This window comes from Medicago sativa, chromosome 4, assembly GCF_051527215.1.
Source record: "Medicago sativa cultivar Bolivia chromosome 4, Bolivia_mono, whole genome shotgun sequence".
NCBI classification, from domain to species: Eukaryota; Viridiplantae; Streptophyta; class Magnoliopsida; order Fabales; family Fabaceae; genus Medicago; species Medicago sativa.
In genome coordinates, this window is record NC_140752.1 from 14071525 (window position 1) to 14087867 (window position 16343).

Consider the following 16343-nt stretch of genomic DNA (forward strand, 5'->3'; position numbering starts at 1 on the left):
GCCGAGTCAGCAAACAAAGTTATTCTGAACGGAATCAAGAAAAAGCTAGAGGCGGCCAAGAGTCTTTGGGCAGAACAGCTACATGAGGTAAGTATAATGGTCAAATTAATCTAAGCTATTAAAATTAAACTCATTTGTTTTGAGGTGTGCCATGAAAAGATTACAATAAATGCCACTGTTTTATCTTGGTTTTCGGGTGTCAAACATTGATTACGTTTGAACCTTTTAAACCGGTGATATCTTATTTTTTCTTGGGAAGGGAAAAGGTAAGCAAAACCCTTGAGAATCGAGGTCCGGGAGTTGTTTTCGCTACGGGAAGGTGTTAGGCACCCATAACGACTATAGTATCCTATAGGAACCGTCTTTAATTTCTACGCGCGCGCTCTATTTTTAAATGCTATTTTGAAAGATGTTGTTAGACCTAAAAGGATTCTAAGTGAAGAATTGGAGGGAGAAGGATGTGTTTGAATTTTTATTTTATTTGAATTGAAGGAATTTTGTTCCTTGCCTACGTACCCGTTTAAGGGATCAAATCCACCGTAGTTCTCTCTCAAAAAATGTTTTTGTTTTTGTTGGTTGATTTTAAGTTTGAAAATGGAATTTGAAGAATAGAAAGAGGCCTCAAGGGCATGAGATTTATGAAAAGGTGAGGTGTAATTAGTTATTTTGCAAAAACAAGTCAAAGTATGATTAAAGTTTATTGAAATTTGATTAAGAAATTGAAAAAGGAAAATTCAATGGGATTTTGATCCCAAGGTTTATTATGAAAAATGTTTGAGTGAAGTTTGTTCATATTTTTTGGAAATTGATTTTTCTAAGTATAAAGCCTAAACATTCATCTAAGCATACAATCCTAAACATACATCTAAACATGCATATTCTAGCTATATCTAAAGTGGTGTGTGTGCATGTGTCGGTGCTTGTGTCGGTGTACATTATTAGAGTCCATTGTCCTTTACATCATACCCTAGATACATTCTATGGCCCCTTTGCCAAGAAATTAAAAGCATAGGAATATTACAAAATTCTTAAGCGTCACATTCTAACTTTGGTACAAATTAAATTGCAAGAAAAATAGAAACGAATATGGGATGAAATGGAGATGCTTATGATGAATATGAAACATGAAATGAAAAGGTTAGTAGCATATGATAATAGGGAGAAAAATAAGGCAAGAGAGAACACTAGAACATAAAGGATAGAAAATAAAGACAAAATGAGTGCAAATATGGCCAAAATTTGTTCATAAAATGCAAGAACCAAGTGACCTATAATTCTCTCATTCCAATACATTTTAAAGGTTTAGAATCAACTCTTGGAACGGGAATTAAGGCAACATGATTAACTTGGCATTTTAAAACAAACTTTAAACATACTTGCATTATTTAACTATCCAACTAACTTGTAAGCTAAGCAACAAACTAGATTCTATACACCAGTATCAAAATCAGGTTCAAACAGTGGCTAATGGTTCATGGAAACACATATCATGTATCACAAATATACACCATGGATTAGAAACAAGAATTAAGCCAATTTTCACCAATTTTAACATAATATTCAAGAAATAACACTAGAAACTATTTCAAAATTTTTGACAAGTTTTTTTTCAGTATACAACCAACACAAAATATCACAAAAATGCTAGAAAAGGCTCTATAAATTTTCCTAGGATTTTCTAAAATATTTCAAGCATGCCAGGGGTACAAAGATCACAAAAAGCGTGAAAAATAGCAAAAAACAAGGAAAGAACGAAAATCTGCAAAGACCAGAAGGTCCAGGCCCAAGGGGAGATGGATCCTGGATCATCCAAACGCATCAGGGGCGTTGGATGGATCCAGGAAGCCAAAACCCTAGATCCAAAGCACCAGAACGCAGAGGAGCATAATAAGGCATGGGCGCACATACACATGATTACAGGGGAGGGGATCACAGGCATACACGTGTCGAACCAAGGATCAAACGGTGTAGATCAGGAAGAAAATGGACCAAAACGAACCAGACCGGTTCAGGCGTTTATATAAACGTAAACCTGCCGGTCCAGTTCATTCCTCCTTCTCTCTTCTCTCTCTACAACGTTTTAGAGAGAGAAGCTCTGCAACTTCTCTCTTCTTCTCCGTCGTCTTCTCCGACGAACACTACGACGGAGGTACGGTGGCTGCCGGTGGCGCCGCCGTACCTGATCCCTTTTTGAAAACTAATTACGTCGTTGTGTTCGTCTTGAACTCCTCTTCATGATTTTGACACTTGTTTTTGAAAATTAGGCATGGATTCGAACAGATCTACACTTGAACCTACAACTTAGGGTTTCGAAAATTTCTTTTGATTTCTTTGAAACTAAACCCTATCCTGGCTTATTTTACATGCTGATGATGAATTTATGCTTTAAATCGAAGAACAAACGGTGAACTTTCATGATTTTTGAAATTAGGGTTTCGATTCCACTTTTTCGAATCTTTTCGAAGTTTTCACTTCGATTCACCGTTTAACTTCACTTTTAATCCTTCGATGATGATTTGAAGCAAGAACGAGAAGGATTTGTATGTTTACCTGATTTTGTTTGGAGATTCGAACAATTAGATCCTGCGAAGCTTCTGGTAAGTCTTGAACTGAAAATAAATCAGTTATTCTTTCTCGTTCTGCTTCATTGGTTCATAATTCACTTCGATCTTCTCTTCTTCTCACTCTTGATGCCTCGCTTTCTGTGATCATTCAGGTTTGTCACCTAGGTGATGAACTTGAGCTTCGAATTGCAGAAGCAAGAGTTCGATGATGAAGATTCTTCAATGAATCTCTGAGAACTGCTTCAAATTCATCGCCATTGATAGAAATTAGGGTTTGTGTTCTTCGGTGTTCTTGAGTTTTTTGGAGGTTTTGATCGTAACAGAATAGAGAGAGAAAATTATGATTTGTTTCTGAGACTTTTTGATGAGTTGGCGTTGAGTGATTGATTCCCCCCTGTAATTGGTGATGTGGCCTCTATTTATAGGCCAAGTGTAATATTCTGGACCAGTAGCCTTGTGACACCTGGATTTGGACTTGAAATGGCTCGGCCTTGGCTGGATTTTTGACAAAGGACCATCCTGCAATTTTGAGAATTAAAAGGACTGACCTGCAAAATAAAAAAACTTAAAAAGAGATGACCTGGACAAAAAAGGACTATCTTGCAATATTTGGAACTTTGGGACTAAAGTGCAATTTGACCAAAAAGACTTAAACGAAATTTGACCTAAAATAAAAAAGAGTCTTAAAATAAGATAAAATAACATGAAGGACCAAAGTGCAATTTTAGGAACTTCAGGACTTAGAAAAAAAACTAAAAATAAAATTGGAATAAAAAATGGTAATTTGACTAAACGTAAAGTGAAACGTCTAAAATTTGACAAAACGGACTAAAACGAACCAATGGCCTAAATGAGGTACTTTAAAGTAACCTCTCTCTGCCAAAATTTCGTGTGAAATGACCAAAATGCCCCTGAGGCTAAAACGACTGAAAATGACTCAGATGCAAACTTTAAAATGGATTTTTTACAAGAAATTGAAGCAAAGACTCATACAAGCAAAATTAAAAGACTCAGAGACAATTTTTAATATTTGAACAGAGTTTTGACACTTGAAATGACTAAAATGCCCTTAGGGGCAAAATTGACTCAAAATGACTTCAAATGCAATTTTTGACATGGGTTTTGACATAGAATGAAACAAAGACTTATTCAAACTACTTGAAAGGACTCAAACAAAATTTTGAAAGACCGAGAGAAATTTGACATAGAAAATGACTAAAATACCCTTGTATGTGAATTTTGCAAATAACATTGAAACAACATGCAGAGAAAGATGCAATTGATCAGAGATAGTTCACATAGCTTGAAATGCAAGAGAAGAAGAATTGAGTTAGTATTTTTAGGTCCAAAATTAGGGTATAACAGCTGCCCCTATTTAAGTTTCTTTGTCCGGAGAGTCAAGAGACGAAGTCTTAGAGTTGACGGGACGAAGATACTTAAATATTAACATTTGCACTGCTTTTGGACATAAAAATACGTTTTCAGAGTTGAAAAACATGAATGTTATGCAATATGTTGATTATGAATGCAAGCCAAACAACTGGAGTCTATGGAACCTGTCATGTCACTGGGGATTCAGATAGACACGGCCAGGGTAGACAAACCAGGGATAGAAAATAGGGTACAAGTTGTTCTTTGGGTCGAACTAGCCACTTGACCAAGGAATACAAAACAAGAGATAGGTGCAAGCTGTTCTTGGGATTGAACTTGGCACTTGACCGGAAACATAGACATATAGGCAGATACAAGTTGTTCTTTGGATCGAACTTGACACTTGATTGAAAACACAAATAGATAGGCAGACACAAACTGTTCTTTGGATTGAACTGGCCGTTTGGCTGGAGACATAGACAAAAGGGTTGATACAAGCTGTTTCTTTGGATCGAACTTGCTTGTTTGATTATCACCACATCATGTGGGAAGGTGCAAACTGTTCTTTTTTCAAATCGAACTTGCCGTTTAACCGATAACAAAGCATAAGCTGGGTACAAACTGTTCTTCAGATTGAACTTGCCGTCTGACCGATAACAAAGCATAAGCTGGGTACAAACTGTTCTTTTAGACCGAACTTGCCGTTTGTCCGGAGGTATAGGTATACAAGCAGGTACAAGTGGTTCTTTTTTGGATCGAACCTAGCACTTGACCAGTAACAAGACACAAATTGAAAGTCTGGTTTTAACAAGATACCAATTGAGGGTAACTTGTCATTGACTTGCTTTGAAAATAGACATGACCATTTTGTTGGCCCAAGAGTAAATTGAGAGTGAATTGACATTGACTTGAATTGAATTGAAAGTTGACATTGAAAGAGAGATTGAAAGTTGAGATTGAGCAGAGACATAGATACAGACATCGGGTTGGAGAGTTGCAATTGAAAGAGACATTGGAAATTGGAATTGGATTGAGACATAGACATTGACATTGAATTGGAGAGTTGCAATTGACATTGAGATTGGATTGGAATTGGAGATTGACATTGACATTGACATTTGCCATTGAGATTGGATATTGACATTGACATTGGATATTGACATTGAAGATTGTCATTGAAATTGGAATTGAAATTGGAAATTGGAAATTGCTTCGAATTGACATTGAATTGGAATTGGAATTGAGATTGCTTCGATTTTGACAGTTGACATGATTGGATTTGACAGTTGGTATTGAAATTGAAATTGAAATTGAATTTGACAGTTGGAATTTGGATTGAATTTGACAGTTGAGAGTTGGATATGCAACATGTGTGTATGGTATAACAAGATTATTGGATGTATGAGCACATAAAATGCATGATTATGCATGTATGAATGCTTGAAATGCATGATTGGTCGGCAACTTGACAGAGAAGTTTCACAAAGGCAGACGAAACATTGGAAGATTGGGCACGTAGTGGCTCGTGCTGCGACATATTCACAGGGGAAAAAAACCTCTTTGGAGAGATCGTCGTTGAGAGACGTATCGCAACCATGGCTGAGGGCAATAAAACTTGTAGAGGAGGACCCTTGGAAGGTTCTTGGATACAGGTCGCCGTTGCTAGGCGTGTCAGTGCTGGGTAAACATTGGATGTTCGCATCTGTGGTCAATGCTTTTCAATATTCTTTTCATTTTTTCCATTTTCAAACCCCACTTTTGCCTGAATCGCCCTTTCGGGTTTTCGATTCACCGGGGAATAGGTTCTTTTCATTGCCCCATTTTTGCCTGAATTGCCTTCATGGGTTGTCAATCAGCGGGGTGCTCATTTTTGCCTAAGCCGCCCTTTCGGGTTTTCAACTTAGCGAGCTTTTTATTTTCATTTTTCATTTTTTCATTTTCATCTTCATTCTGTTTTTCATTCTTGCCATTGACAACAGATCATCCTGGGGAGTAACTTGCTTGTAACATGTGTTGAAATAGACATTGTCACTCATTCATTCATGCATGTTTCATTGAAATGTACCCTGTTGCTCAGGTTTGCTTTCAAAATAGACAGAAAAAGATTTTTCAATTTTCAAAGATGTTTGTTTCAGACATTGACATTATCAAATGGAAAGAAAATATTTTGTATATAGCATTGAAAGTAGGAAGAAAAAATAGAGTTTCGAACAAAAGTACAGGCTCAAATTGATGTAGAAGAGTGAAAATCAGCCAAAGGCGTGACTTCACAGATTTACAAAGCTTGGAAAATGGTAATTTTATTGGTTGGTGATACATTGAACACGATGACCGCTACATTTCATAGAAATTTTGAATTCACAAATACAGAAGCCTCTGATGAAGATGATCATTGACAGTTGTAGATGCCCCAAGGGGTGATGGTGATTTGCCAGATATAGTTACTTGTCTTTTATTGTCAACCTCATTTTTGCATGAACCGCCCTTTCGGGTTTTCGGCTCATCGAGGCGCTCATTCTTGCCTGAGTTGCGTACAATCTCAGCGAGCTATTTCATATTCATTTTTTTGTCCCTAACTTTTGCCTGGATCGCCCTTTCGGGTTTTCGATCCACCGGGAAGCGCATTTTTGCCTAGGCCGCCCTTTCGGGTTTTCGACCTACCACGCTGTTCTTTTCTTTCTAGACAAAGTATTTCTTGACTATATCGGCATTAACAGGATTTGGAAGCTCAACACCATCCATGTGTGTAAGAATCAAAGCACCACCAGAGAAAGCCTTCTTGACAACATAAGGACCTTCATAGTTAGGTGTCCACTTGCCCCTTGGGTCGGGTTGTTGACTTATCCTCCTTTTCAATACAAGTTCGCCTTCCTTGAATTCTCGAGGTCGGACTTTCTTGTCAAAAGCATTCTTCATTCGTACTTGGTACAACTATCCATGAGTCATGGCATCCATACGTTTCTCTTCAATCAGATTCAATTGGTCATACCGACTTTGACACCATTCAGCCTCAGTTAACTTTGCTTCCATGATCACTCGAAGAGATGGAATCTCCACTTCCAGAGGGAGAACTGCTTCCATACCATATACAAGAGAGAAGGGAGTTGCCCCGGTTGAACTGCGCACTGTAGTACGGTAACCATGCAAGGCAAATGGTAGCATCTCGTGCCAGTCTTTGTAAGTAGTGACCATCTTCTGAACAATCTTCTTGATGTTCTTGTTAGCGGCCTCAACTGCACCATTCATCTGAGGTCTATAAGGAGAAGAGTTGTGATGTTCAATCCTGAATTCTTCACATAAAGCTTGCATCATACTATTGTTCAGATTGGAACCATTGTCAGTGATGATCTTGTTGGGAACACCATATCGACAGATGATGTTATTCTTGATAAACTTGACAACCACTTGCTTGGTCACATTGGCGTAGGAGGCAGCTTCAACCCACTTGGTGAAGTAGTCAATTGCCACTAGAATGAAACGATGTCCATTGGAAGCCTTCGGTTCAATTCTTCCGATCATGTCAATGCCCCACATAGAGAAAGGCCATGGGGAAGAGATAACATTGAGAGCATGTGGAGGCACATGAATCTTGTCAGCATAAATTTGACACTTGTGGCATCTTTTAGCATGTTTGTGGCAATCCCGCTCCATAGTTATCCAGTAATAGCCGGCTCTTAACAGTTTTCTTGACATGGTGTGGCCCGATGCATGGGTCCCAAAAGTACCGTCATGCACATCATGCATCAATTTCTCAGCTTCTTGTTTATCAACACATCTCAATAATACCATGTCATAATTCCTCTTGTATAGGATTTCTCCGTCCAGAAGGAATCTGCTAGCCCATCGTCTCAAGGTCTTTTTATCCCTGTTGGAAGCACCAGGTGGATATTCACGATTCTGCAAGAATTGTTTGATGTTGTAGTACCAAGGCCTTTTACCATTCACATCTTCCTCAGCCTTATCTGGCACATTTTCAATGGTAAACACATGAGCGGGTCTATCAAGACGTTGTACTTTGATTACAGGCACATCATTCCAGTGATTGACACGAAACATGGAGGACAAGGTAGCAAGAGCGTCAGCCATCTGATTTTCATCCCGAGGGATATGGTGCAGCTCAACCTTGGTAAAGTATGTCAACAGACGTCTTGCATAGTCACGGTATGGGATCAGCTTCTCATGATGAGTCTCCCATTCACCCTTTATCTGATTAATAACAAGTGCAGAATCTCCATAGATGTCAAGGTGCTTAATTCTCAGATCCAGGGCTTCTTCAATGCCCAAGATGCATGCTTCATATTCAGCTATGTTGTTTGTGCATTCAAAAGTTATTCGAGCGGTGAAAGGAATGTGGTGCCCCTGCGGAGTTACAATGATGGCCCCAATTCCTTTACCATAAGCATTAACAGCACCATCAAACACCAATCCCCATTTGCTATTGGGGTCCGGCCCTTCATTGATCAGTGGTTCTTCACAGTCTTTTGCTTTCAGATACATGATCTCTTCATCAGGGAAATCAAACTTAATTGGCTGGTAATCATCAAGAGGTTGACAAGCAAGGTGCTCAGCAAGGATGCTTCCTTTGATTGCTTTCTGAGCTTTGTACACAATGTCATATTCAGACAACAACATTTGCCAACGTGCAATCTTTCCAGTGACAGCAAGTTTCTCAAAGATGTACTTGATTGGATCCATTCGGGATATCAACCAAGTTGTATGATTCACCATGTAATGACGCAGGCGTTTGGCAGCCCAAGCTAAAGCACAACAAGTCTTTTCAAGCATCGTATACCGAGTCTCACAGTCGGTGAATTTCTTGCTCAGATAGTAGATGGCATGCTCTTTCTTACCAGTCTCATCTTGCTGACCGAGAACACAGCCCACTGAATCATCTAACACTGACAGATACATAATCAAAGGCCTTCCTTCCACTGGCGGGACAAGGATAGGTGGCTCCAACAGGTATTCTTTAATGCTATCAAAAGCTTCCTGACATTCATCATTCCACACAACAGGTTGATTCTTTCTGAGCAATTTGAAAATTGGTCCACAGGTAGTAGTCATGTGAGATATGAATCTTGAAATATAATTCAGACGTCCGAGGAAACCTCTGACTTGCTTCTCAGTTTGAGGGGCTGGCATCTCTCTGATAGCTCGAACTTTGTCAGGATCAACTTCAATGCCTCTTTGGCTGACAATGAAGCCTAGTAACTTTCCAGATCTTACACCGAATGTACACTTGTTAGGATTCAACCGCAGCTTGTACTTTCTCAGTCTTTCGAACATCTTTTTCAGATACACAACATACTGCTCTTCATCACCTGATTTCACAATCATATCATCAACATATACTTCAATCTCTTTGTGAATCATATCATGAAATAGAGTTGTCATACCCCTTTGATAGGTAGCACCAGCATTTATCAAGCCAAACGGCATTACTTTATAACAGAATGTTCCCCACGGAGTGATGAAGGACGTTTTTTCTCTATCTTCAGGTGACATTCGTATCTGATTATAACCAGAGAAACCATCCATGAAAGAGAACACTTTAGACTGTGCAGTACTGTCAACAAGCACATCAATATGAGGCAATGGGAAGTTATCTTTTGGACTGGCTTTATTCAAATCTCTGTAATCGACACACATTCGAACTTTCCCATCCTTCTTTGGTACTGGTACGATATTGGCAATCCACTCAGGATATTCAGCTGTCATGAGGAAACCCGCATCAATTTGCTTTTGCACCTCAGCCTTGATCTTAAGAGCCATGTCTGGCCGAGACCTTCTCAATTTCTGTTTGACAGGAGGACATTCAGGCCTTGTCGGTATCCGATGTTCCACAATCTTGGGATCTAGACCCGGCATATCTTCATAGGACCATGCAAAGACATCTGGATAATCATGGAGAAGCTGAGTGATCTTCTTTTTCACTTCTGGCTCAAGTGCGGCACCAATCTTGATCTCTCGCTTGTTTTCTTCAGTACCCAGGTTGATAAGCTCAATTTCTTCCTGGTGAGGCTGAATGGCTCTTCTTTCCTGCTCAAGCAGTCCAGTGATCTCATACGGTATCTCTTCATCATCTTCCTCATCTTCAGCTTCATATACAGGGAATTCAAAATTTGGAGGAACCATAGGGTCACTGTGTTCAACGGGTTTATTATGGTTCAATCTGCATAATATGATTGGGATGATTTTAGAAAAAGTTTTTCATGCAGATTTTTGAAATTAATAAGAAAAATACAGATGTTTTGGTTTTTTCTAGCATTACCATTATTTCCAAGAAAAAAGCACTAAAGAGTAAAAAACAAAGAGTCGTGAGAGAAACGACAACTTTTATTGAAAACGGCAATGCTGAAACAAACACGCCCTTACAATGATATCACTTTCGCCTTGGGCAGAGCGAAAGGATTGTTATTTTGAAAACGAAGAAAACATGAGCAACAAGACACATTACATGGAAGCATGCATGACTAAAGGGACATCAATGGCTTCCCAATTTCTCACAGTGCCTCCTGGTATAACAAATGCAGGCACGTGACCACCTTCAGTAGCATCTTCAGTAATAGCATTGATGAACCCAGCACTGTAGAAGGTTCCTTTTGAAACAGCAGATGTCGGGGAGAATCCAAGGCCCTCTTTACGCTTGTTTTCCAAGATCTGAATCACCTTGCCCCAGCCAGCAGCTTGCCCTGCTTGGACAGCCTTCTGGGCATCTTTCAGTGAGGCCATGCTAGCACCAGCCCTCCGGGGTTCTGCGCCCTCAACGGTCAAGCCTTGAAACGACGTCCCTTCAGCGGACCCATTCCTCATGAACTTGAGCTTCTGATGCAAAGTGGACGTGACTGCTCCAGCGTCGTGAATCCACGGCCTTCCGAGGAGACAACTGTAGGAAGCATTGATATCCATGACTTGGAAAGTAATCTGAAATGTCTCGGGACCAATGGTAATTGGCAAGTCTACTTCCCCGAGAACATCCTTGCGAGATCCATCAAAAGCTTTAACCAGATAGCTGCTACCCCTCAGAGAAATTCCGTGATGACTTAATTGCCTTAGTGTGGACTCAGGCATTACATTCAACGATGATCCAGTGTCCACCAAAACGTTGGATATCATATCAGACCCACAGTGCACCGAGATATGTAAAGCCAAGTTATGGTGTTTCCCTGCTTCGGGGAGTTCATCATCACCGAATCCCAAACTGTTGCAAGCAGTGATGTTACCCACTATTCCATTGAATTGCTCCACAGAGACTTCGTGATCAACGTAAGCTTGCTCAAGTATCTTTATCAACACCTTCCTGTGAGCTTCTGAGCTCATGAGCAGAGACAAGATGGATATCTTTGATGGGGTTTGTAGCAGCTGGTCAACAATCTTATAGTCACTTTTCTTGATAAGCCTCAGGATTTCGTCCAGATTGGACTCTTCAATAGATTGGCCTGCTGGGCCGGTGTTCTTGTCAACAGGAGGAGCAACTGGTGGTGCTATTGTGGCAATAGGTGTGACCACCTTCTTTTGAAACAAGGGTGGACGGATTTTTCCACTTCTCAGAGTTGTAATTTCACCGGCAACATTGTCAACTGTAGCTGGGGATACCAGAGGCACCTCCACTCCGTTCTCAATCATGGTTGCATTGTACTTGTAGGGAATTGCTTTGGTAGAGGTATAAGATACCGGACCAGGTAGCCTGATCACCAAAGGCTCAACATTTCTCGTCTGAGATACACTTTCAACAGGGGAGTCATGGAACACTGGCACAATTACACATACATCACTGGCAATCAAGTGCTTGTCATCCATCAGGCTCTGGATATCATCTTGCACCACACAACAGCCCATAGGATTCCGAAGACATTCCGGACAAGAAGCATGATCATGTTTGAACAGAGAAGCCTGGCAAAGTTTGACATGTAATGGCACCAAGGGAGTAACGACATTGCGGACATCCAACATGGGATCCTCTTGAGGAACGGGAACCCTTTCAAAGGCCTCAATCATGTTAACAGCAGCATGGTTTGGAAGCGGGTTGTCAAGAACATGCGGAACACTGTTCTCAAAGGTCAACCGTCCTTTTTCTATTAGGTCCTTCACAATATACTTCATAGCAAAGCAGCCCTCAACATCATGGCCTTGAGCACCCTGATGGAATTCGCATGTTAAGTCCTGACGGAACCTGGGAGGCAATGGATTAGGCGGAGGCTTGCCTGGTCTAGTAACACAGTGTCCCTTGGCCAGTAGAGTTGGGAGCAGCTCACCATACCGCATTGGTATTGCTGGAAAAGAAGGTTTGGGTCGGGGACCCTGTTGTTGCTGCCGTTGCTGTTGAGCAGAAGGCTGTTGTTGTACTTGCTGAGGGATGGCATTGACGGGCATTGGTGGTTGACCCGGTGGCAGAGGATATTGCTGGTAGAATGGTGGGAAGAAAGGATGTTGAGAGTACTGCATGTAGTGATAGGGCAGAGGTAATTGCGTAGCAGCTGCAGATGGGTTACCAGACACCATCCCTACATCAGATTCTTTCCTCTTGTGATGACCGTTACCGTACTTCTTTGGCGCACTGTTTGAAGATTCACCTTTCTCAAGGACAATAATACCATCTCGGACAGCCTCCTCTAGACGAGTTCCCATTGTAACCATATCAGAGAAATTGTTTGGGGCAGAGACTATCATTATCTCCTCATATTCCTTCTTCAGAGTCTTCAGGAATGTCTGCGTTAATTCTTCCTCATCAAGTCGAGGAGAAACACGGGCAGCTGCCCCTCTCCACCTTTGAGCATATTCACGGAATGTTTCATCTGATTTCTGAGATAGGGCTTTAAGAGAGTCCCTGTTTGGCCTCAGACGAGTGTTGAACTCATATTGACCTTCAAAAGCAGCAGCGAGTTCCTCAAAAGTATGGATGTTATCTTTGCTCAAACTAGTGTACCAATCTGCTGCATCATCTGTCAAGCTACTCTGGAAGCAATGGATCATCAGCGCATCATTATCGGCGTAATTAGCCATCTTTCGGACATACCGGATAACATGGTTGTGTGGACAAGAAGTTCCGTTGTATCTGTCAAATTCAGGCTCTTTGAATTTCTTAGGAACCTCAAATCGGGATACCAAGCACAGATCACGAGCTTTAGCAGGAGCACCATTGTTTCCCCGGCTAGCCTTGACCTCACGGAGTTCTCCAGCCAACTCCCTTAGCTGTCTCTTCATAGCTTCCATTGCGGGATCTTGTCCATGCGGAGTGTCAACATCAATCACCTGTTGCACAGTGTGCACAATAGGGTCGGTAACAACAGTGGTTACTTGAGGCATAGCAGTAGACACAGGAATCTGTCCTTGACCAGCAAAACCAGAAACACCAGCAGCAGTATTAGGAGAGTAGTAAGCTGAGAGGCCATAAGGACGGCCATTGGGCATGACAAAACGAGCATCAGTAGCCACAGTAGATAGTGGGATAGAGGGAATCACTTCAGCAGTAACTGGAACAGAAGTGGCTGGTTGTTCCTGTGCAGCCATCATAGCGGACATAGCGTCATGAGCCTTAGCCAAGTCTTCTTTCATAGCAGCCAATTCGGCACGGAGCTGAGCATTTTCCTCTTCAAAATTAGCCATCATCCTTCTCTTGTGAAATCTTGTCTGATGAATTCTATCTGGTTGGTAGACTTTGCGAACACGAGCCACTTTTCAGACTGTGGCGGACAAAACCAGGAGGCAATGAGCACGAGAGAAGTTTTTTGTGACCAATGAATGCATATGATGCATGAAATGTGTTAATGCATATGCAAAAAAGACTCTTTTTAGGTTATCGAAGGGTTTTAGACAAATTATAAACTCGTAAACATTACTAAACAACAATTAACACAAACGGGAAACAAACAACCAACATATAGTTTTACAAGACAATTTCAACATAAACAAATGGAAATAACAACAGGAAATGGAAATCCTCAAGCATAGGAAGTGGAAGCGTCGTCCTCAGAGTCGGACTCATAGCTGCAGTATCGTGCGTAGAAGTCACGGGCACCCCTAGCCCTCTTGGAGTCTCTCATGAGCAATCTATCTTTCTCCTCAATCTCTCTCTTAGCCTTAGCTAACTCTTTCTTCAGTGTCAAGACCTCATGAGTCTGCTGCTCACCCTTTCCATCCAGAGTCATGATCAAGTTCTCAGCCTCATAGTATCTAGCCCTCCACTGATGCTTCTCCCGACTCTCCATAGCTAGATGCTCCTGGTACATCTCCTGGGTAGGTGGGAGTAGAGGCAAAGGCATGGTAGGGACAGATGCAGACACATATCTCATAGAGGGGTAAGGCATACCAATCTCCTCAGCTTGGTTTATCATCCACTGTGTATAGGCCTCATGAGCAATACCGGACCTTACACCCATATGTTTCACCTCTTTCTTCCGAAGCTTAGACCAAGCATCCATGAAATCCTCCCTAATTCCGGTGGGAGCATTGGAGTAGTGAAAGAAGTAAGGAGCTGTAGCAAGATTGATGGGTTTATCTTTCATCGGGAAACCAAATTGTCGTAAAGCAAGCTCTGGGTTATAGTTGATTCCACCCCGGGTACCAAGAAGAGGTACATTAAGAAACTTTCCACCACCAAAAATGATTTCCTTAGCTCTAGAAGCTGGAGTGAGCCAAACTACTTCATTAGGAGTGAGAGCCATAATCCTCTGTGAAATGGACCAATTCCTCGGATTGTCGTGGAAAGACTGCGGAAGGTGCGAAATAAACCACCTATAGAGGAGAGGCACACAACAAAGAATGTATCCACGACCTTTGTTAGAACGATCGTGAATAGCATGGTATGTGTCAGCTAGCAAAGTAGGAACCGGATTCTTGGAGTGGAAGATCATAATAGCATTCATGTCCACGAAGCCATCAAGATTTGGAAAGAGAATAAGCCCATAGATGAGAAGTGCAAGAATAGCCTCGAGAGTGTCCTGACAAGTGGTATTGAGGTTGGCTTTCCAAAGAAGATACTCTGAAGTGAACCCTCGGATGCGTGCCTTAGTGACAAGATTCTTGGAGACATCGGTGGTCTTGAGATAGAGATCTTTAGCAATAACCAATGGAGTAGGAGAATTTTCAGGTCCTGAGAAAGGTATCCCCTTAGCAATAGATAAACCCATCAAGGAAGAATAAGCCTCTAGAGTAGGCACCAACTGAAAGTCTGGGAAAGTGAAGCACCGATACCCCTGATCATAGAATTGCACTAGAGTGTGCACAAGCTTCTCATCCACATTAGTATGGAGAATAGGAAGTAAAGCCCCGTAACGACGTCGGAAACCAGTCGGATCCTCAATCTTGAGTGCCAAATCCCTCAAACTAGCCAAATCCACTTCCTTGAACTTGTAGGACTTAGTCATCTTCATCCCTACAATGTTTACAAATTCAACTTGTCTAAGCCCTTCGATAACAATGCATGACAAAAGTTTATGCATGTATGCATGTATGCATGAATGCATGATTATGTTCAAGTTTGGAGAAAACATGGTGGGTTTGAAGTTCAAAGTCGAGGAGTCACGGGTGGACACGGTGTCCGGTGAATCTAGGGCTTTAGGATAATAGTAACCGGGTTCTAAAAAGGTTCCCAAGTTGCAACCTCTCCGACGTATCTCATGGTGTCACGAGACAACACTCGCTCCATGATTATATGTGGAAGGTCTAACTTGAGTGTAGTATCGCGTGACGACTAAAACTCGAGACAACACTCGGTTTAGCCTCCGCACTACATCCTAGAAAATGGCCATGGATGGGTTTGGTTATCTACGGTTCATAGCGTCATAGAACAATTAGAAGTAAAGTGCCTAAACGCGACAACACGCGCCGACAACATCACCCCCAAAATGCCTCAGCTATGTGGGATTGATCGCATAATCCAAAACACGAGGCAACCCCCGGAATGAATTGTCGATTATATCCCCCCTAAATCCTAAGTTCACTCAGCCCGGGTGCAGGACTTTTGATATTCTCACCCCACACGTTTGCAAGAATTTAAACATTTATTCACATAGGAAAGCAAGTAAAAGAAGCAAGTAAAAATGAAAGCGCAAGCGTGGAAATAAAGACTAGGCGTAACTCTCGAATCTCCCCAGTGAAGTCGCCAGCTGTTTTATCTTGGTTTTCGGGTGTCAAACATTGATTACGTTTGAACCTTTTAAACCGGTGATATCTTATTTTTTCTTGGGAAGGGAAAAGGTAAGCAAAACCCTTGAGAATCGAGGTCCGGGAGTTGTTTTCGCTACGGGAAGGTGTTAGGCACCCATAACGACTATAGTATCCTATAGGAACCGTCTTTAATTTCTACGCGCGCGCTCTATTTTTAAATGCTATTTTGAAAGATGTTGTTAGACCTAAAAGGATTCTAAGTGAAGAATTGGAGGGAGAAGGATGTGTTTGAATTTTTAT